Source organism: Alosa pseudoharengus, unplaced genomic scaffold, assembly GCF_046254945.1.
Source record: "Alosa pseudoharengus isolate Yale_2024_CS ecotype anadromous, Long Island Sound unplaced genomic scaffold, YU_APseudo_1.1 YU_APseudo_1.1_scf_13, whole genome shotgun sequence".
NCBI classification, from domain to species: domain Eukaryota; kingdom Metazoa; phylum Chordata; class Actinopteri; order Clupeiformes; family Clupeidae; genus Alosa; species Alosa pseudoharengus.
Genome location: NW_027468598.1, coordinates 3,774,710 through 3,798,919, shown reverse-complemented (window position 1 = coordinate 3,798,919; position 24,210 = coordinate 3,774,710). Strand labels below are relative to the sequence as shown.

Below are 24,210 nucleotides of genomic sequence, written 5' to 3'. Positions count from 1 at the left end.
CTCTTGGTTGCTGATCATCTAAACTGTTCTCTGCATGAATGTTAGGGGGGTCAGGCTGAAGTTGTGCTATTGGCGGGGGATCCACTGACTCAGGTGTTACTGCTATGGGAGTTGTATCCAGTGACTCTGGTGTAAAATTCAAGATTTCCTCCATAGCCCTTTTCCTTTCCCTGTTCTTTCTCTGATCTTCCTTCCACTGTTTCCTCACTTTATCCTGTTCTGCTCTAGACAGCTGGCTAATTGGAGGCTTCACACATTTTCCCTCTCTCTTCCTCTTTTGATAACTATAAAAACAAAAACTAAGGTTAACTGAAATGTTCTAATGTTAAGTCTGACTGACTGCTGTACAAAATAACAACTACACAAAAACTGGCTTATCTACATGTATTACCTTTCTTTCCTTCTTGCAAGATATCTTTCTCTTGCAGCTGGATCATTTTTAATGCGCTGCCTGTAGCGTGCTGCTTTTTCTTTGCTTGATAGTGGCATCTAAAATCATTGAAAAGGATATTTAAAAAATGTAATAATATAAATATATTTAATGTATATAGTTACTATTAATGTACATTTAATTAATATTTTTTAAAATATTCAATAGTATATATCAGGTTAACATGTTTATTTCATCAAGAAAGGACATTTCTTCTGGTTGTGCCACCTGACTTACTGGTTGCGCTGCCTGACATTGCTACTAATTCCCAATTATTCAGGCATCTACTTGGACACCTATATAACCTTTTGACTTTGCTAGCTAGTTCATTCATTCATTTTTACAAAACAATAAAGAGTTTTAGATTAAAATAACTTTTTCACAGCTTTACATTGGTTGTACCACCTGACATGTGAAACTGTACAAGTCTAACTATGAAGAAAAAACAGCTATTTTTATCAATATTTGAGAGAGATTTACAAACCTTTCACTCATCAGTAAAGGTCACTTGGGGTCCTTTTGATGATGCAATATCCTGTTAACTCATCTCTCTCTTCAATTCAAAATAAAAGTTGTATGAATGCGGTTGCGCCGCCCTGACATTTCAGATATGCACATTTCCGGACAAAGTTGCTTTCAATATTCCAAACAATTTAAGAACAATGTAACTATTAAACTTTGATTATTTGAAAGGTTTTCAATATAAAATTATGCCACCATATTAATATTATATTAATTGATATTTAAAATTACATATATAATGCATTTTACATAGTGTTAACTTGCTCGGACGGTTGCGCCACCTGACATTTTGAGGGTTTGAGATGGCAAAACATAAAATATGTATCATTTTTATGACAAACTGGAAATATGTTCAAATTAAACAGGTTTTATAGAATAAAATAATGCTTATTATAAATCATTAAAAAATATTTTAAACCAAATTAGTGCACTCGGACACGAAAATCTGCACGTCACGTCATTGACCCATGTACACCTTTCGACCAATAAGTCTCAACTTAATTAAAACTCAATGGGAGGGGGACCTGGGGGATGAGATTTCAAACGAACTATGGGACTCAATTTTACACCGCGTACATTCTTCATCAATATGCGCTAAACATGGCCTGATCCAATGCAAGATTGTACACCGTATCCATTGGACTAAGGTCAAATTAAGCCAGTTTTTCCCAGATGTTGACCCCACATGTGAGCGGTGTCACTCATCACCTGCATCCTTGGCACATACACTCTGGTTTTGTCCAAATCTATATGAGTACTGGTCCAAGGTCTTTGAAATCCTATCAGATGTCTTGGAAGTGACAATTTCTCCCTCTCCTTTTACTGCTTTGTTTGGTGTTCTCCCTCCTACAGTACCCCTCTCTTCATATAAAGCTGACTTCGTTGCATTCATCACACTTGTGGCAAGACGTTTAATCTTGCTGAGGTGGAAGTCTCCAAATGCCCCCTCATTCAGCTCCTTGATTAAAGATATCCTTTCTTTTATGAAGTTAGAAAAAATAGGACATACCATCAAGGGCTCTACCTGCAGGTTCTATAAAACATGGGGTTGTCTTTCTCATTACATAGACAATTTGAACCTTTCCTCTGTGACGGACTAGAGCTGGGTACACACTGTTTAATTAAATAGATAACAGACAAACCACTGTAGTGACATTTCTCTGTAGAATGCAGGCTTTGTGTGTTTTTATTTTATTTATTTATTTTTTTATTATTATTATTTTTTTTTTATTATTATTTTAATTGTGTTTTTTTTTTGTGGTAAATATATGTATGTATGTATGTATGGGTGGGTGGGGGGTTCTGTGTATCATTGTTTTCATACAACAATGTGTGGTATAACTTCTTAATTCAATTTCTTGATTTTTTTTTTTTCCCTGTTGTGCCATAGATATATACCACATTTCAGTATCACGTTTGTTTATATTTGTACTTGGAAAAACAATAAACAAATTAAAGAAGGAAAAAAAAAAAAATTCTGACTTTGTCTTTGTTCTTCCACTCTCTCCTCGTCATATTTGGAGAGTCTTACTTTTTCTTTGCCTAGGAGGTCTCACCGATCCTCTGCCACCGGCTCTTTTGGCCTGTTCTTTACCTTTCCCTCGCACCTCCGTAACATCGACAGATCTCTGACTCTGCTCACTGAGAAAAATAGCAGCTAGTAGGCTAGGCTACGCTGTAAACATTGTCTTACACTATTAATCTCGTAGACTACATACAAAATAATAACGATAGCACTGATACTGTACTAACACTAGCATGCATTCGTTTGGGAACCTGATAGCTGATGCTAGCAATGAAATAGTAGCCTACCAAAATAACGAAAACGTAAAACTGTTATTCACTTTAGAGGTCATAACCAACATGTTTACTGGCTATATAATTAAATGCAACGTGTAATTGTTTTCTAAAGTAACCTCATCACTGGAAGGAATACTGGACAAAGTCGTACTGGAAGCCATGTTAACCTTGCCACCGTAGGAGTTAAAATACGCTCGGAATGGGAGGGGCTAGAAAGTAATCAGTTGGTTGTCATACAGAATTTCACCGCTAGATGGGAGAAGTTTTTACACAAGGTAGCTTTAAGTCCAACATTTAACATTTATATATACACAAGCATTTCACTTCATATTTTCCCTTAGTACAAAATGTTATCCTAGAGAAAGATATTGTCATTTTACACCAATTTATCTGTAAATATTTTGGTTCATGAAACACTTTTTCCAAGAAAATGGTAAGGATCAAGGTTGAATTAACAAAAACAGTAAACAGGTAAGCGGTCAGCACAAAGCCAAAGTAGATATGTTTCTTAGTAGCTGTCTCATTCAGACCGTTAAGCACAAACATAAACTCTTCTGTGACGTTTTCCATTTCATTAAAGTTGTTGGATCAACATTTAATCTATTCAGAAACGGAAGCAATTCCAGAATAGCAAGGAAATAAAAGTAGAGAAAGTAACATAACAACATAAGAAAATTCACATAATAGTTAGTACTTGCGTTACATTAATACATGGGGCCATTTGCAAATACATTTTGTATAACTTAAGTTAGTTTTACTTAGAATTTAGACTTTGCCCAACATATATATATATATATATATATATATATATATGTGTGTGTGTGTGTGTGTGTGTGTGTGTATTTATTCAGGAAAACTCATTAAAATTGAGATTATCTGTTGTTGCATTTTGCATGCACTCTTCAAATATCGCTTTTATATTGTATTATTTTATATTGATTGTAATTGGCTATTAGGTTGTTCAAAAGGATACAATATCTGAGCATATGCCTTCTTAATTTAATTTAATCTATTTTAATGTGAAAGTGGTGCAATAACCTGGATTGATGCAGATGCAGATACATGAAATTAGAATAACATTAACACAACACAAATGGTGACAAACAAAAACATATATTTATCAGCTGGTCTTAACAGGTGATGCTGGCCATTCACATATCTAAACATCTTCAACAATGCAAATCATTAAACTTGATTTCAATTATATATTCAGCCAACAGCTTTAATTCGATGTTTGCATACTTTTATTATTCTACTCCGAATCTTGGTGAGGGTTATTCCATATATGAGAGGATTTAATAAAGGGGGAACTATGAGCAATTCTACAGCTAAAAAGTTTCGAATCGCTTGTAATTTCTGAGTTGACCCAAATCGAGCATCTAACACATCAAATAGTAATGCCACATTGAAGTTAATTAAAGTAATCAAATGAGGTAAGCATGTTTGCATAAACTTGACCCAGCCTGATTTAGATCTCAGGGATGTCCTTATGATGAAGACATAAGAAAGGATGATAAGTATAGCCTCAGAAACATGAATAAACATCAAAACATATCCATATATATTGTTCCCAATACTGTCCACACATGAGAGCTTCACCAAAGGCCAATTTGAACAATAGATCTTCGCAATATGTCTGCCACACATAGGGAGCCGACCTGTCAACAGGGCACCAATTATGATCTCTGTTAAACTGAATAGCCATGTGAATAAAAGCAGATACAAAACTCTCTGAGGAGTCATAACAGAGTGATACTCCAGTGGCTTGCACACCGCAACAAATCTGTCATAAGCCATCACTGTCAAGGAGGTATATTCAGAGAAGATATAATAAAATATAAAACATACCTGTATCAAACACTCATAATATGAAATTTGATTAACTTTAGATAACAAATCAAAAAGGAACCTTGGATAGAAACTATTTGCTCCTAATATTGCGTTAATACAGAGATTACACACAAAAAAATACATTGGTTCATGAAACACTTTTTCCAAGAAAATGGTAAGGATCAAGGTTGAATTAACAAAAACAGTGAACAGGTAAGCAGTCAGCACAAAGCCAAAGTAGATATGTTTCTTAGTAGCTGTCTCATTCAGACCGTTAAGCACAAACATAAACTCTTCTGTGACGTTTTCCATTTCATTAAAGTTGTTGGATCAACATTTAATCTATTCAGAAACGGAATAGCAAGGAAATAAAAGTAGAGAAAGTAACACAGAAAATTCACATAGCAGTTAGTTCTTGTTTGATGTCACAGAAACAGAAGCACGGAGTAGTTCTCCCACGGCACTTAATGTCAAAGTAGTCTGGGTGTTTATAAAAGGTTAACCTGAGCCACGCCTTTCACCTTTGAGAGTTATAATGCCTTTAAAAAAATCTGATGTGTGGACACATATTGTAAAGAGTACATATATTTTATACATATTGTAAAGAGTTTTTTTTTTTAAATAAAGAACATGATCCAGTGGTTGGATAATTTTGCTTGAGTGTGAGAGTATATGACAGTCACATTCTCCACATTGAATGGGTAAATTAACTTGTTTACCTGTTTTCTTTTGTTACAAGTTTAGTAATCTACTGCAATTCATGTTATAAAGGAGTTACTTCCTTTCCTTTGTTCTGTCCCAAAGCCTGTTTGATTGCCATTCACACAAAGTCTTAACCCTCTGTCCCCATTCCTTTTAAAAATCCACTGGCGTGATAACTTTTCTCTGTTTCCTTCCAGCGCCGACAACTCAAACTTCTAGTTTATTTTCTATTTATATTCTATTTATTTAACTCCATTAACAGCCCACTAATTTTGTTTCTAAATATTCTTTCTTTTGTTCTTTGTTTCATGATGAACTAACATTTACAAAGAGTAATAGTAATAATTGTGTTTATGATGTTCAAGTTTAATACAACATTATTGATATACAGTTAAGAACAAAACTAGATGTACCGCATAGCGGTACAAAATATGACCGCCGCTCAGTCCTGTACATCCATTCCACGAAAATAAATCATATTAATGAATTTGTCTCCATCTTCTACTCCATCCCCCACTCTTCAAACTTTTGTGTATTCTTGTTTGGAATGTGTGTTTGCACACATTCAGCACACAAAGTTGCCTACTGGCGCTGCAAAGGTGAATGGATTTGTAGCACTTGCCAAAAAATGTGTAGCATTGTTATAAAACCTTTAAAATCTCTAAACAACAAGTAGGGCAGTTCATCACAGTCCATCCATTGCAACTGGACTGATGAAAGGTACACCTGTAGGCTACATTGTATTTGGGAAAAGCAGAAGGTAGCAGCATAATGTATTTATTTATTTATTATTAAACAAAACAATCCCTGTCAGTTCCATGCAGTTTTCAACAGCTATCAAGAAGAGAGGTCATGTCATGGATTTTTGTGAATGTTTCTTCTTCTACATATTCATAAGTTTAGTCATCTAGTTCATATGATATTCAGCTTTATTGTCAATGCACAAATTAAATACCAGTAGTCTAAAACAAAATGCCGTTTTACCCAGTGGTGCAAATAACTGACATGTCCAAAAGGGCCTTCATGAAATGCGTTGCGAGACTGTTCATACACATTTTAACGGGCCAAGTTGAAGAGCTACTGTCCGTTATTGTTTGTGCAAATAATATGCTGATTTATGTTCCCTTGCATTTTGCAACTAAGAGGTCCATGGTTAGTCTGGCTTTCGCCAGACCAAGCTCAATCTTTTGACGCAATCTTTTGATTTTCACCCAGCCTAGTCCATGGTAGGCGCCCGATAGAAATATTGTTTAATTTTGCGATTGAGATATCCACGCACTGGCGCCCCCCCTGCGACGTGTTCGCCCCCCGGTTTCAGAGCTATTCTAAATGCAAAAATGCATAGAGGGAGTTATGACAAAACCATGACTGTTAACAAACTATAAGCTATGTAGGCCTTATGCTAGGCCTATTACACAACACACCCAAATAAAATCTCCTTTGGGAACCAATGGCTTACAGTATCAAGCGGACTTAAGCTGCCACCTCTTGGCGAAAAGTTAATAGTTTTGCATATCAGTAGTAGGCTAATACATTCACGTAGCTGTGTGAATCACGGAAAGGGTGAATGAAGTGGACACTTCTAAATGGAACCCAACCCACTGTACAGTAGCTCAAGGTCTGTGGCTAAAGCAGCCATAATTAAAGCGTTATCATTGTTTAGATACTTCACACACACGTGTTTTTTAATCGCATAGACTACAACTACCAAGCTGGAATCAAAGCACATCGACTCCCCTCTCACACCCTAAACACGCACTTCGAACAAACAAAAAGCGCCTCAGTCTCACGGTATAGCCATAGGCAAGACTGTATCTGACCGGTGTAACGTTGGTACTAAATCATCCATCGCAAAGAATGATTTTTGTAGCACGTGCAACAAATATGTGTAGGTACAGCCCTGCCCTGAATACATCTCAACGTGCGCTCTAAAACATCTGGTTTAAATGTACATTACATTAGGCTGACGCTAATGGAGATGTAGATCACGGGTGCGTTAATAGATCTACATTGCGGCGAGTTGACACAAATTATTCACTTTGACGAATTTATGTAGTTTCAGTTACTTTACTTTGAGCCATGCTCTTCCTTAGCCTACTTGAATCACCTTTCAAAATAGAGGATTGAAGTAGCCTATATGGGTGTTTGGGAATGAACGTTGACTCAGGTGCTTTTTGAGACTTTGAGATGAAATGTGCCATGTGTGTAGGATGCATCATAGACAGGTTATCTTTCAGGTAGCCTATATATTTTCCATTAGAAAACCATCACGTAGCAGCTAACTCACTTAGCTCCTGTTAGTAGCCTAGGTTATGGTCATAAGCAAATGAGATGACAGTCGAAAGATACAATTAGTGAGCACTAGTGCAATTAGTGCTCAATTTGCTTGGTAGCCTATAAACGCATTTATGGTTTTCTACAAATACATCAATAATCAAATCGGCCTCCATCACTCAACCATGCTAACGGTAACATTAACATTATTTTACCTGCTATTGATAGGATTAACGTAGCCTACCTGCAGTAAAAAAACAAGCATGGCCGATAAACATTCTTAGATTTATTTTGGCTTCAAGAGGAAATGGGAATTACATGTCATGCAGAAATCATCCTACCCTTATTAAACGATGCGCCATCTAGTGGACAAACGACTACGTGACGCCAATACTGGAAATGCAGCCAAATTATTATTATGATGAATATTTGGTTTTCCTTTAATCCTACTGAATTTGTAATTATGTATCGGCCGTTCTAATTGCCGATAAAAGTGGATCATTACAGATAGCAATTGGGATACTGATCAAGGATTTGCACAGGATACATACGTTGGACATAAATGCTTTGATAAAAGTATTCACATGCCTCTCAACAGAGACGCCTGAGCCTCTGAGTAATGAGGAAGGCCTTTTCCCCTACAGCCCCTCTAAGTCCTCCTTACACCCAGAGAAGGACAGAGAAGAAGGTAAGGAGGCAGAGCAGAGTACAGAGGTATTGGAAGACGAATCGGAGCTCACAGTGGGAAGTGATTGGGAGACATAGGTTTGTAAGAAATTCTCCCCCTGTAAGGAAACGTGGAAGGCTCACACTAGGTTAAAACTTAGAAGAAACATCACTATAAAATCTTACAGTGTGCCTTGCTATAATAAATGTTGTCACATATAAAACAAAATCAAAAGGTTGTGATGCACATGGCAAAATGTATACACTTTTGTAGAACAATATACTCACAACAATAAAGAAATATAGTTAGGGACCGTTCGTTATTTATAAACGGGGTCACTGGAGGAAAATAGGGGAGGGTCATGTCTTTTTATTCTTTGTTGAGGGGAGGGTCACCTATCTTTTTTTTGTCTAGGAGGGAGGGTCACCCATCTTTTGTATGAAAAAAGCAAAAAATCAAAGTGGCTTGTTTGATTGTTGATTTCTGTCGCCATATAACGTTCTCTTTCGTTCCATAGCTCTGTCAACATTGAACAATGAAAATAAGGGAGATTTCCCGGGTTTCTCACGCAAAATACGGAAAATTACGGAAAACATTCGTCCCCATTAACGTTGGAAGGGTTGGAGCAACAAAGTAGCCTACTTTATTCACGCCTAACAGCCTATATCCATTTGGTCAACTTTATCCAGCCCTAAAAAAGCTAAATTTAACTTTGGTTTACTTGTAGTTTGCCGTGTAGCCTAACTTTAAACAGTGTGCATGCTTAACAAAAAGCATACTTGTGCTTCATTCATCCACACATCCAGCTCCTAACGTTTTGACGCATTTCTACCAATTGACCTTGTTCCTGCCCATCTCTAGCTTTGCTGTCTCCATCCTTTCTGTTTTTGTTGTTTGCAAAAAATATATAGTATTTATTGATAACCAGCAACAAGTGCAATTTGTTAATCACTGTCATCCTCTCTCCTGCCAACAAAAATGTGTTAGGCCTACGTTCCAAGTAGCAGTGCGTAATTCTGCTTCATAAAGTTGAACAAATACATTTGGTCATATAAATAGCCCGTTTATGGTCTACAGTGTAGTTAGTAAGTTATGGTAGGCCAACTTGGAGTGAATATACAGGGGGAATTCTTTGTCTAGCTGAGTAGCTGGCAGGTGCGCACGTAGACATAGCCTACGGCCGAACACCGCAAGCGATAATGAATCTTGCTCTCACGACAACCACGTCGTTAACTTAAATAGGCCTAGGTTAACATCACCATGAGTTCGCATTCAAGCAAGCAAAACGATGATTTGAATACATCTGTTTCACTGGAAGGGCAAGGGGTAACAACAGGACAACACAGAGACAGGCCAGAATGCAGGACTAATGTTATGAGTATTACAGTAATATGGGATATTCTACGGGAAAATATTAAAACGGCAAGACAGCAGGGAAACGTTAAAATGATAAACCCAGAAAAAGTTGGCATGTTAGGTATTTTTCGGTCCCTGTGATTATTTGTGAAATTGTGCAAACGGCCTTTTCAAGTCATTTGAGAAGGAAGGAGTGTAGCAAGCTCCCAAATTGACGCTCGTCTGAGAAATTAAGTTTTGGATAATGTTCAGCTTCGGCAGCTTTACAATGACTGAGGAAGCCTAGAGACGAGTCCATAGCAACAAGTTCATGTGTTGAATTAGTTATTACCCAGTGCTTTGTTGAATGGTCTCAATGCGTTATTGTTTTATTTCATGTGAATACTTAATAGAGGAGTAACTTTTCAAGTAGGCTAATGCAGTTGCAGGAAGTGTGCATTTAGTTTCCATGCTTATTGTGTTTCCACAACAATGTTAGGGAGTAAATCTACTGAAATGGCCACCATCTTGGTGAAGTGTGATGTGTAAGATCAGAAAGCAGAGGTTGATTTTAGGACGGTATGTTGATGTGTTATCATAGCATAGCATAGCGTTCAAGAGCATGGGCGGAACACGTCGACAATTGACCGGGGAGGGTCATGTCATTTTTGAAAATGCTGCTGGAGGGTCGTTGAAAATTATATTGCAGGCAGGGGAGGGTCATGCAACTTTAGATCGAAGCACTCAAAATCCCTCCGGTGATCCCATTTATAAATAACGAACGGTCCCTTATAACACTGTTAGAAGATTCATGTATACACGTTAGTAGAGCAATATATTCACATCAATAAGAAAATAGTTAGAACACTGTTAGAAGGTTTATGTATACACCTCAATAGAGCAATGCACCCACATTAATGAAGAACTAGAGAGTAACCTGTTAGAAGTTGATAACTTGTGTAAAACTGAAATAATTAAATAAAATAAAGAAAGAGAAATAATTGTATGAAGTAATATTTGCCACAGACATTAAGCCCACAGGTGGGGGCCAGACTCAGCAGAGGACCTTGGCTCAACGCCCAGATCTGGGCTTGCTGCCCAGATCTTGGCTCACTGCCCAGACCTGGCTGACTGCCCAGAAGAGACAAGAGATAAGAAGTCTTACACACACAGGTAGGCCAGAGCAACATTATCACACACACAGGAACAGCAAAAACTAGGATTAAGTGAAATAAGAAGTAAGAACAAAATTGTTTCTGTTAATTGTAAATTAGAAAAATAACAAACATCACCAGAGAACAGAGGATCAAGCTACTAACACAGGGTTGAGACAACAGTCAGAGTAGGATACATCACATTGGAAGTAGATAGGTTAGGACTACTCAAGCACAGGGAAGAGAAAGGGAACAACCACATAGATTAAGATAGCAGTGGCCTATATCAGTTTCCCCTATTAACACACAGAATAAGAAAAAGCCAAACATCTTATCCAACAAGCAAACTACAGGGATATATGGCACAAGGAGGACATGAAGTGATCTGGACCATAAACATTACCCAGCATAGAGAAGAGGGGTGTTATATAAACTTTGACACTGGACAACACGTGGAATTCCAAGGCAAGAGGTTGCAACTCCCAACATACTGTAGAGAGTGGTGGGGCCTTGTTGAAGTAGTAATTGATACACTTGGTGACATAGACCCTGGCACGCATTTGCAGGAGAATCAGGAGTGGCCACAAACCCGAGCAATAGCTGGAGACGCACATAATAGTGAAAAGTCAGAGGAAGAGTGGGTGGTTAAAATCACCGAACACCCAAAAGGAGGGCGTAAGCGCCACAGACAAATAGGGGGCAGCGGTTCCAGGACAGAGAGTGCTGCTTCCAGCTCACTGTGAAACTTGGGGAGACTTGAGGGACGCCATACTATACACAGTCGGTGACCTACGCCCATATACATCAGAAGATAACCAGCCAGTGTGCATCATACCTAGCTTCGACGAACAAGAGGCACACCTCTGAGACTGGGAACTGGGTTGGTACCTGGAGTGGGAACAATCTAGTAATATAGAAGACCAAAACCAACGCCAGGTGCACCGGGAAGACGACGACTCGGAAGAGGATCTGTTCCACGAGGAGGTTCAGAACATTCACTTGAAAGACCACAACTATTCAAAAGACTAAACCCACAGGAGGGAGAAGGGTTGTGAATAATGGCGACGGGAGAAGATAACACCATTGGAGGAAGTCTTGAAAGAGAACAGGATTTCCAGAGATAGAATCAAGGAGGTCAGCAAGAAATGGGAAGAAAGGACACGGACGCACCACACCCCCTGGGCATACAATGGAACATTTGATTTAAGCACAATAGCCCAAATGCAGGAGAAGGTCCTGAACCATAAAAATCATGACAAGAGGCCCGCAAGACAAAAGAAAAGAGAAGAAGAACTATTGACCTTGGAAGCTTTCATGAAAATAGCCGAGCAGAAAAGGAAGGAGAAGGGTGACCGGGATAGGGTGTCGCCCCTAACAACAACCATAAAGAAAAAGCAAGAAGAGGGAAAAATGAAGACAAGTCAACAAAGGCAAGCATCCCCGAACCAGGCTCCAGGTCCAAGGGCCCTGCCTATGGAGGAACTACGCCCACCTCCATATGCAGAAAGGGACAGACTGTATCCCGAGATACCATAACTGAAATAAGATACAAAGGAAATGGGCCAACAGAAAGAAGGATCACCGGGCCCTGCAATCCAAGCGGCCCTAGTGTTGAGAGAAGTCACAATGGGAGGAGATCGCATGGAGGTGTGGGAAGAAATAAAGAAAATAATGGAGAGGCAACAGGACTCCCGTCAGGAGCATCACCAAGACCAACAGCGCCTCTCTTCAGCCCTGGGACCCCTGAGCTTGCCCCGAGGGGTGAAGAGACCGGAAGGGCATTGAGGGAAACGGAGATAGACCACAGGAGTTCGGGAAGGATACAGAGGACCGAAACAGAAGTGGCCAAAAGGTGGGAAGAAGCACTTCAAAGTGAAGACGAGGTGGCAACAAACCATAGGTGTGCTCTGTAAAGGCTACAGCATGATTGGAGAGAAGGGTTAACCCACACCAGTACTCCCAAAGGACAGGAACAGAATAAAAACACGGGGATAGAAAATAAGAGATCACGAACAAAACAGAGGGATGATCCAGGAGCATCAGAGAATGATGGAGGAAGAGCAGGTTGCAGCGATTCAAAGAGAAGCTGAGATACAACTTGAGCGCTGGAGCGAGAGGAAAGCACTTGAAGCAAAACGACTTATATATAAACTGACAAAGACAGAAGGCAATGAGCAAGGAAAAGAAGAACTGGTAGCCAGAGCTTGGGAGAAAATAGGAGAGGCTATGAAATGGATATAAGAAAGAGTAAGCATGTGGGAATCTGAAAAGCACCAGAAATACAAGGTCAACTTCTTGAAGCTCATGTAAGAACAGAGGGAGAAATAAGAAGGAGTCATAGAGGAGATGAGCCTTGAGGAGAAGCATGAAGAAGAAAGGGCGAAGGCAGAGCTTCTGGAACAAGAGAAGGAGAAGCATTGGAGGTGGACAAGAAGGGAAGAAATAGAGGAGGAAAGGCTAATTAGCCTAGCAGCTGAAAGGACTAAATTGGAAGAGCGGAAAGGGAGAACTAATGAAACTCTGGAGAAAATATATGAGTGTGTCCAAAAGATTAGAAACGAAAGCCAAGAAGAGGAGTGCTTAGTAAAATTCCGCTTAGAAGAGTCCGAATCGGAGTGGGACACAAACGACAGCGAAGGGCCTAGTGAGGAGGAGGACGACCTGGATATAGAGCATGACGGAGCCCATTACATCGCAGAAATAAATCAGGAGCAAGGGCAAACAATGGAGCAGGACCAAACACAGAAAACAGAACCAAAACTACTGGAACGGGGGGCAATCTGTGGAGGGTGCAAAAAACAGTTTAAAGGTACAAAAGGAGTACGATCCCACCAGGGCCGAAAGAAGGAATGCAGTGGAAAAGGAATGACGATGCTCTCAGTAATGATCCCACCCAGTATGATCACCACAGGACTCTTGGGGATAAGCAGAGTAAAGAAAGGCATCGAGAAAGGCCTGGAGGAAATCCGGAGAGGAATGAAAAAAGGGCTAAATGAGATTGAAGGAGAAGTAAAAAAGAGTTTGAAAGAAAACAAAAGAGAGCTGGAGAAGATAGAAAAAGAAGAGAAAAAGAAAAAAGAACAGATTAGAAAGGAACGAGAGAGAATGCAAAAAGAGGCCCATGAAGATTCAGATGAAGAAACACATGTCATAGCACCAATAATAATAAAAGAGAAAAGATCATACTACCAGCCGTGGACTCACTCGGACGTGAGCGGTCTCTTGGCAAAGCTCCCAGTGTTACACGAGACACGAGGGAGGAGGTAGATGGATTTCAACGATAGAAAACCAGACACAAGGACGAACCTTGGCAGTAGGGGACATAAAATATGTGCTCAGTTTGTTACTGGGAAAATCTGAGACGGAAGCGGTGTTAGAGAGGGAGAAATTAGGGTATCTGATGGCAGACAGCAGCCTGGATGCAAAGGACTTTGATAGCTATCGACCCCGAATATTAGGGCTGTAACGATTTACGATTCGAAACCGAAATCGCGACATTCATATCCACGATACTGTGTCGCGGTGTGAAAATGCAGAATCGCGACACACCCTTTCTAGTGTTTCACGCAGTGCTTTGCAGCTTATGCGGCCGCAAAAGCAACCCACAACTCCCGCTTTACTTATCGGTAGCCTACGTGTCCAAAAACAAACAAATAAATAAATAAATAATAATTTCATACCTCTCCTTGCTTTCATTGTAGACTATGTGTGCAACTTTACCAAACAGTATAGAAGTAAACCCCCTCTCCTTGCCCCACTCTCTCTCGCGCTCCCTCCCTCTCACTCTCCCTCCCTCCCTCTCCTGCTCAATGAACACGAGCGACTTAAATAAAACATTCACAATCGTGAAAGCAAGGACACATAGACGACTAGCTAAATTACTATTAAATCCTGCTGATGTAAAGTTCATGGAAGGAGGGAATATGGGAGCATTCTTTGACATGCCTGGAACAATGGCCCACATCACTTTAAGAGTGTCAGAAGGACACGGAGCAAGAGAAATGGGCCCAGTGATGCTCAAGCCTCGATGTGCCAAATGGAAGGGGACAACAAATGATTGGGTCCAAATAGCCACTGAGACAGAAGACGGTCCAATGTACAGAGTAAAGCTAAGCAACCCAATCACTGTATGGGGCGTCCCACAAATAATCGAGCTCATAAATGCAGGACTCCAGGAACAGAGGGGCATACTTTATGCCAAAAGGATGCCCCTATGGAAATGCATTCGGTTATACAAGCTGTTCCCAGGAGCAGGACATCGATGCTGGGACAAAACGCGACACAAACCTTTTGACAGCAATGATATAGACTGGGACACATACCTGTCATGATGTTTTAAAGAAACTGATGCACCACCGACGGCACACGCCTCAGACTTAAACCCAGAAAAGACTGAAGAGAAGCAGAAAAGAGGCCAAAGTCAAGAAACAGCCCTGGAAGAAGCCCTCAATATACCGTATGTCAAACCCTGTCTATATGGCAATCCCTATTGCATGCATGGCCTGATGGCAGGAATAGGGTACCGATGCTGGGACAAAAATAATCATGTGCACTTCAGCAGGTTTGACCCAGACGGGGACAGAAATGTGACACAATGCATGGATCGTGAAGCAAAAGAGAAACTTGTGGAGTCAAAACAAGCAGCCTGAAAAATGATGATGCTGCAGGAGGCAACGGAAATGGATGAGAAGCACGTGGAAAGAATATTAGCCATAGTACCATCCGTGGTGTGGTCCCAAGGAGATGGAGACATAGGACTGGTTAAGTCAGCAAGCCCCGTAGAAGTAAAATTGAAACCAGGAGTAACGTTGCCATTCCAGCCACAATACCCACTCTCAGCAGAAGCAGTTGAAGGAATTAAGGAAATGATTGAAGACCTTCTGCAAGGTGGAGTCCTAGAAGAAGTCCCAAGCGCAAGGTGCAACACGTTGCCTATTTTCTCTATACGAAAGGCAGATTGAGTGAGATGGAGAATGATCCAAGATCTCAGGCCGGTAAATGCGTGCATTGAGGACTATCCGGCAGACATACCACATGCTAACGTGTTACTGACATACATCCCGTCTGACGCTACCACGTTTTCCGTCATAGATTTAACGCAAGCTTACTTCTCCATTAGAGTGGTGCCAGCGAGCGAGGAAATTTTTGCATTCCAATATTAAACCTAAAGCGCATCACGTGTCAGAGCACGATCCTGCAATATTTCAATGACGTTTTGATATGTGCCCTGGACACAGTCCATGTGTTAACCGTTCTGGCCGAAGGGGGGTACAAAGTGTCAAGAAAGGTGATCTATTTAGGTGGACACAAGGGAATTGCCCCAGAGCATATTGAGGCCATTACAAAGGAACCAAGACCAACCACGGTAAAACAGATGATGTCGTTCAGTGGCCTCAAAGGATTCAGTAGTGACTGGGTAGAGTGCTATGAACAGAACATAGCCCCACTCCGAGCTATGATCATGAATGCAGAAACCAACAATCTGAAAAACCGCCTCACCTGGACAATGGACGGAAATGAAGCATTTGAGCGCATCAAGGGAGAACTGCAGCAAGCACCTGCTCTTGCACTGCCGGACTATGAAAAACCATTCCACCTGTATGTGTCAGTGAAGAAAGGGGAGGGAAAGGACAACAACATTACAGCTATTTATCGCAGCCACAGTGTCATGGGAGAAGCAAACAAGCAATTGCGTACTATAGCTCTTAACTGGAGGCAGTGGCTCAGGGTTATCCACCATGCTTTCAGGGACTTGAGGCAGTGTATTCAGCATATGTCAAGGCCTCCAGCATTACCATGGGATGGTCAGTGATCATACACACCAGTCGTGCAATAGCCCAGTTAGTTGAACAAGGAAAGTTCTGCCTGACACCCCAGAGACAACTCAGATATTACAATCTGTCCCTTTGCCCTGATGTCAGCTTAAGGACATGTGACAGTAGGAAAACCAGCAGATCTTGTTACTCTCGACTATGAGGGTTTACCCCACAACTGTGTAGCAGACTCCGTAGCCTTCTGTAAGCTTAGGGAGCATCAAGAGAGTGAGCTACTGGGGGATGGGATAACATACTTTGTAGATGCTGTAGTCATAATTATGACAACAAAACACACGCAGGCGCAGGGTTAAGTGTTGTGCAAACAAAACAAAAAAATAATAATTACAGTCATGTGCGAGCCCGGTACATAACCGTGTTCAGCTCAACTAGCGGAGCTTAAAGCATTAACAACAGCATGCTCACTAGCGGAAGGATAGGAGGCAACCATATATATTGACAGTGCATATACTCACAATGTTTGCCATGTGCATGGCGCACAGTGGAGGCAAAGAGGCTTAAAAAAAAAAAAAAAAAAAAAAAAAAAAAAAAAAAAAAAAATCAGATGTTATTCAGAAAATTCAGTTATTATTAGCTGCCATAATGCGACCAAAAAGGCTAGCTATATGCAAATACAAAGCACACTGTAAGGGGCATTGCCGTAGGTCATGCTAAGGCAGATGAGGTAGCAAAGGAAGCTGCCTTAGAGGCAAGAAGGCTTAATGCAGTCCCAAAACCCCCTCAGGAGAATGAACCACATATAGTGTTGTTCAACAAGTCAAATTTGGATGGCGTGCCATGTACTATGCCATGCCCCACAAAGTGCCCATACCATTATAATGAGTGCACAGGGTGCTCTAAAAATGGTATGATGATGAACGTATACATCATCAGGATCCCCTCTGTTGTGCATTATGCCAAAGGGCAGACTGCCCTGAATGCTGGGACAAACCCTGTGAGGCCAGGTACCTGTCAGGTTTGATTGACCGACTCCTGTCAGACTCAGAGTCAGTGGCCGTACAGGCTCCAGCTATAGCAGATCTACCAGATGGCAGGAGGGTCAGAGTTGTCATAGACTGGATGACATAAAAGAGGCTTGATACTGAGAAAGTGTTGTGGGAACAGAGGGGGGCTACAAAGGGAGGTGATGGGGTCTGGAGGAATCATGATGGAAGGATGGTGGCCCCAAAAATGTCTCCTCGATCTCCTAATAGATCAGGCACATTGTGTTTCTCACAGTGCAAGGGAGGATATAAGGCAGCAGATTCTTGACAGAGGATTCTGGGCACCATCGCTTCAGGATCGCATTGCTTATGTGTTGAGGAATGGTCACATTTGTGCAATAAGCAACTCAAGGAAAGGCATAAAAACAGGCATAGGGCCAAGACCCCTGGGACACATTCCACTCCCAGAAGGTCCATTCAAACATCTGGTACTGGATTACATTGACATGGGAAAAACAGTCAATTCATACAAACATGTTCTAGTGATAGTATGTCGATACTCAAGGTGGGTGGAAGCCTGACCAAGCAGGGGACAGGATGAAAAGACTGTGATTCATTTTCTGGCAAGAAGTGATCCCCAGATTCGGAATTCCAGAAATAATTAGCAGTAATAATGGTAGAGCTTGAGCGCAGATCCAAATTTGCCAAATCTAAATTGGGTAGATGCATTGCCAATTGCATTAATGATAATGTGAAAAAATTGCACCATGCACCTAACGCCGCATGAAATGGTGACTGGAAGAGTGATTCCTACTCTGTGAATTAGTGACGGAAACCCTTGCTAGAACTATTGGAGCAGAAAGTGAGCAGTTATACTAAACAACTTTCCCAAGTTCACAGGGCAATTTTGAATGAGCGGAAGAAGAGAAAGGAGATTGGAGAGGGGGTCCGAAGAAGGACCCATTCAGGGCGGTGTCACAGAGAAGAACGGAGGAGCCGGACGATGATCAGGGGAACCAAGGATCGCCGGGACCCCCACCAGACTCCCCTGGGGTGGATGATGGTGGTGGGGAATCCGGGGGAGAATCAAGTACGAGTAGGGGTATGGCAAGGAGGATACTGCCAGCTCCTGATACTTCCCTAGGCGTGATGTGCCTAGGGGGCATGGTGTTTTCTCTCCCCTATCTGTTCCTGCAGGTGCTGTTGATGATGGGGTCGAGCCAGGCCCAAACGGGAGGAGGAGGACACTTCCACCCAGAACTGAGGCCACTTCCGAACCCCAGGTATCTGAGACCATGCCAGCTGCCCCGAGAGACAGCCATCCCTGTAACGAGCCCTCTAGAAGTCACTGCAGCTGGCTATACAGTCGACTCCACAAAACCCCTACAATGATGGCTACACCAAAGAAGCGTCGGAACCAGAAGAAGGAGGGAAAGCGACAACACCGCCGCTGCTGCACCAGTAGAGGGACGCAATCGACTGGGGAATCTGGTACTCTTTTGACCTTCCTAATGACAGACCAGCCTTTACAGAGGACTTCATAGGATGGTAGTAGAGAACAAGACAATGGGGACAGACTCATGTTGTACGTACATCCCTGGAACAGATGAAGACATGGAGGGTGTTGTAAAGGCAATGGATAGACTTAAGATCCTGAACACTGAAGCTCATGAAAGTTCGGGAAAAGAATAGAAGAATATAACATTAGATGTAGGTGATGTGTCAGGTATTTTTTAGTCCAGTGACTCAGTGGCTGAAAAACAAGTCAATGGGAGCACTGATTGTGGCTCACAAGACTGTGGCCAAACAATTGATGGTCGTGGAAAATGAGTATGAAAAAATGTACCCGAACACACGTGGACATGAGAATCAAATAATGTTGGAGGGGCTCCAGACTTATTTGGTCCATCCACCGGTTTGGCAAGAATAGGGTGGGGCATGCGAGAAGCCCACACCTATACACAAGAATACATAGATGCTTTGTCTGTACACACACACACACACAATTACTGATAGGTAACTCACAAGACATGTACCTGCACGCCCAGGTGACAGAGAAAAGGATAGAAGTCATGGGCTGTGACCTGATACGAATAGTCGCCTCAAAAGAGCATAAAGTGATAAGGGAAAGGTAAGATGGATGTTGATGTATGGCTAATGAATACTTATTATGTGTAGATGAAACATAGAATTGTGGAGGATTAGCCCTCACCTGCAAGGCCATCCAGAAGAGTTGGATTGTACTGCTTGCTTGAAATTTATAATACATGCTCTCACCCCATCTTGCCGTATGCTGGCCCCGGCCCGCCGCAAGGCGTGGCAGAGTTTGTGGCTCAGGCAGTGCCCAAGGACGGGTAAGACCCCATTTTGGTCACCAGGGGCAACCTAAGGCAGGGGGCTGACGGCCCGGCTCCATAGTGTGGCGTACACTTGCGACCGGTGACGTCCACCCAGCCCGGAAGGGGCATAAGTGTTGAGATATCTGGGAGATATCTAAGGGGGGGCGATGCTACGGGAGAACAGGGGGTTGGGACATGTAAGGAAAATAATCAACCTAAATCAATATATAATCAATATATATATATATATATACTTTACTTACAAATATGTGAGGAGAAAACGGATTGGCAGATTGGGGACAAATACGATCATGATGTTGTTATGTAACTCCGAATCGTCACGATGGCCGTTGCATGAAAATTATGTTTATGCTCAAAGTGACTGACATATTGCTCGGCTTTGGGGACAAATCCGTCTCGGGTCCTAGCCATTGTCATAACAAAAAAAAATTGGTCTTTCTGTCACCCGTTCTGGGCGTCCAGGTTTGATAATTTAGCAATACTACACATATTTGAGAGTACTAGTGCATAATCATTTAAATAGATTAGGTAGTGATACATTACGGGTTACATTTATATACAGTTTTTTACAATTACACATATGATAGTGAAAATTGTACAATCATCACTTATGAAGGGTGCTAACCATATACAAGGTTCCATAGCAAATGCTCACGCATGTCTGGATGAAAATGCCTTGACAATGTATTAGGTCACGACATATAATTTATGCTTGCTGTAGAGTGAGGCTAATTTAGCCTCAAAGGAGGGAATATGTGGTGGATTTCTATGACTTAACGGATGCATGTATGGTTTTTATAAACTTTGATATTACTGCAATTATTATGAGACTTCAAGGCCTGTACACATCTTAAACAGACCAGACCAGCAGTCAAGGAGTGGGGTGAAGGAGTTCACAGTGACACCTGGCTAGATGGTCGAGGTGAAGGAGTTCACAGTGAACTAGATGGCCGAGAGCGAGAGGATGATGTAATTGGATGATGTAATGGTGGTAACAGCAAGGCCAAGTAACAGGTGGCAAGATAAGAAGCCCTGTTACAACTGGAAAAAAACAGAATCTGGGAAAAACCCAGAAGAAGACAGTTTTGCATATAATTTATGCATGATGAGACAATGGGTTCCACCAATAGTCGTAACCTTGGTGGATGCTGATAGGCCAACAGGTGTCTTTCGAGGGAGGCGAGAAGGCCCAACTTCAAGGTTAAGGAGTATAAAAGATAGGCCGCAGCCATTTTGATTTCAGATCTCATCGGGGGCTAATTAGTAAGTAGTTAAGTGATAAATTGTTCATTGGATTCGGAAGTGGACCGGTTTTTCCACGACATGTGTTTGCACTTTACCGCGCTGGTCGGGGAAACAAATAAACAAACTCGTTAGTGGGACGAGTACATAAGTAGGCCTAGTTCTAAGTTGTGTTTTAGTATTATATTTGCATTACTTTAGCTTGGGTTTTGTATTATTACCTAGAAATATGCTAACCATTCCTGCTTCAGTTCCAGACAGGTCATCATAATAAGTTATTAAAACCTTCGGGGCTAACCCCTTTCATTTCTGCTGCAGCAGGTTGTGCGCAACAGAGTAGACGGACATAAGATACAGTCTGAGGAGTTCAGTGTTGTAATGTAACGGAGTACAAATACTTCGTTACTGTACTTAAGTAGAAATTTCACGTATCTGTACTTTACTTCGCTATTTAAATTTATGTCAACTTCCACTTTTACTCCACTACATTTCCTAGATCTGACCGTATACTTTTACTCCGTTATATTTCCACTAAGCATCTTCGTTACTCGTTACTAAAACATAAAATTAGAAAAAATGTGTGCGACTGCAATAAGGGAGGTTTGGCGAATCACTGCTCCTAGATTGCATTACGCACTGATGAAACTCCTAAAACAAATATACAAAACAGGTAAATTTTCAATAAATAACTTTATTATATTTACATACAGCAGTGGTACTCAAAGTGTGGTCCGCAAGCTATCTCAAGTGTTCCACAAGTAGATGTGGTAAAATATAATAGATGAGTTGTTTGCAATATTGAACCAATTTGTATGTAAATCCAAACAGTTCTGCAACACTGATGTAACCTATGCCAGTTTAAATCATATGAATCCTCTGACACCATAAGCAAGATGCAAAGACAATAAGCAATGTGGTTCAGTGAGAAGGCCTATTGTGTAATATACTGTTGAAGTAGGTCTACTGTTGTTTTTGCTAGATGGTCTGTGAAACACTGACAAATAGTAATATTGCAGTCTATTAAAAACACAAAACAAGAACATCCAAACTATGCACAGAATTAACAATGTCCTCTTTTTGCCAGACGATGCAGACATCTGGCCTACAGATCCTTTGTAAAATGGTGCTGGGATTATTTAGGGAAAAAGGTCTGAGTTGTTGTTTCGGCTTGTATTGTCCTGGGGATCCGAAGGGACAACACACAAAACACATTCGTTGGCTGTGATGATTCTATTACATTGCTCTTTAAATGCGCTGGGCCATAGGTGGAGCCATCAGGTGTTATTGTGGAGATGTCGCTTTCATCCTCCTCCTCCTCTTGATCAATCCGAGGTCTTCTAGCTGGCCTTGGATGAACAGGCTTGATGGCAGTATAGGTAGCAGGCCCCCATGCCCATGGTGTATCCAAAGTGCTTGTATCAATACTCATACTTTTCATGAAGTATTCTGTTTGGGTACCTAAAGTAAACAAATGTGTATTACTGTCAAGTTACAAGATACTAATAGTACACAGGACATTCACTATCTCACACAAAACTACTGGCACAATGGAAACAAAAATATTTTAGTGACTGTGGTAAGGTGTATGATGTACTAAGTAGCACACCCACAAGAAGACATTCGGTAATATCAATTCTCTGTAATGCAATTCATGGGTTTTACACAGGTGTATTAATCAAGCACCATGCAGTCTGCATTCATACTCGAGGTGCTTGATTTTATACACCTGTGGAAAGTGACCTGAAGAAACCCATGAATTGACTTTCCCAAACATTGACGAGCACATAAGAACCTGTATTAGCCTACTAGAAAAAGACTTCTAGAAACTAACTAGCACAACAATAAAAGTTAGATCACAAACCTTTGCTTCTAACGTGATGACCTAATGTAGGCTAGAAAGCTGTGTAGCCTGACATGAGGATGTGCTCTGGAAGACATACAAAACACTAAGTAAACAGCAAGTAATCAAACAAAACATCATTGGCCTACAAAGGTCAATGTAATAATGGCAAGAAGACATAAATTAGACTGAAGTGTAAATACCTCTAGTGATAGCAACTTAGCCTAATAGTGCACGGGTATTGTGTTTTTGATTTTCCCTGTTTAGACTAGAACAACACCCGTACTTAGTTGAGCATAAGATATTGTTGCTAATATTATTATTTGTGGTTTAACGCTTAGGTTAGATTATAGGTTCAACAAGCTAAATCTCTGGGTAGTGTGGTCAGTTTCTTATGAGTGTAGCTACACCAGGCACGTAACTGAAGCATTCCCTTCGTGTTATGTACTGCAACAATTAGCTTCCAATAGGCCTAATCAATGGAAGTAGCTACACCTGGCGTGTTAGTGGCCTGTAGGCTACGTTTGGGAAAATAGACCATTCCTCTAATGGATTTTACCAGAGCCCTTCCTATTAGACATTCTCTGATTTTACACGTCGCAAACAGAACACTTCAGTTACGTGCCTGGTGTAGCTTCCTGTAATATAGGCTAGCCTAAGCCTAGCTTGTACCCTTTTCATGCATGCTAACGTGAAGAATATGAACATGCTATTTTGTAACAGACGTTAGGTGGAAAAGTTTGTTTGTACTTACAGCCTGTGAGCTGGTGGTCGATCGTCATGACGGTACAGAACCAGGTTTTCAGAACATCGATGCAAAACCACTTTCTAACTGTAGGCAGTGAGCGTGGTCGAAATTATTGGAACACAGAACTAATGTTGCACTACTTCGGTGGTGGTGTTCCAACGATAAATCCGAACCATTTCTTCCTCAACTCTTGTTTCTAAGGCAAGACATGCAACATTGATGTGTTATTGGCACAAATAACACAGGCATTTTCCGCCATGTTAGCAACTTGCTGTTAGCTCCTACTAGCTGCAGAGAGACAATCCCCTAGCCGCAAAATCTTCCAGTCTTCCTGTAGGCGGTCACAAGCCAAGGTGGGCGAGGCCATGAATAATCAGTTTCCCTTCGGCGTCATTGGGAAGGGCTCTTTCTGATTCGCTTGTTTTTCTGTGTATTTTCTTTCATTGGCTAATGCGGGCAATAGGGGTAGAAGATCATTTTCACGTGCAGCATGCATATGCAACTTGGAGTGAGCTATAGTATTTCGAAAGTAACAAGTATTAAACGGTT

At 41.2% G+C, this 24,210-nt stretch overlaps 1 long non-coding RNA gene across 1 annotated transcript; it reads right to left on the bottom strand.

Annotated features, from left to right (window-relative positions):
- Positions 1-22,107: 22,107 nt before the first annotated feature.
- On the bottom strand, positions 22,108-23,775 carry LOC143121039 (uncharacterized). Its single transcript, XR_012986378.1, has 3 exons — positions 23,668-23,775; positions 22,935-23,000; positions 22,108-22,531 (listed from the first exon to the last, which is right to left on the bottom strand). It is a non-coding gene; the product is annotated as an uncharacterized LOC143121039 (long non-coding RNA).
- Between the last annotated feature and the right edge of the window lie 435 nt (positions 23,776-24,210).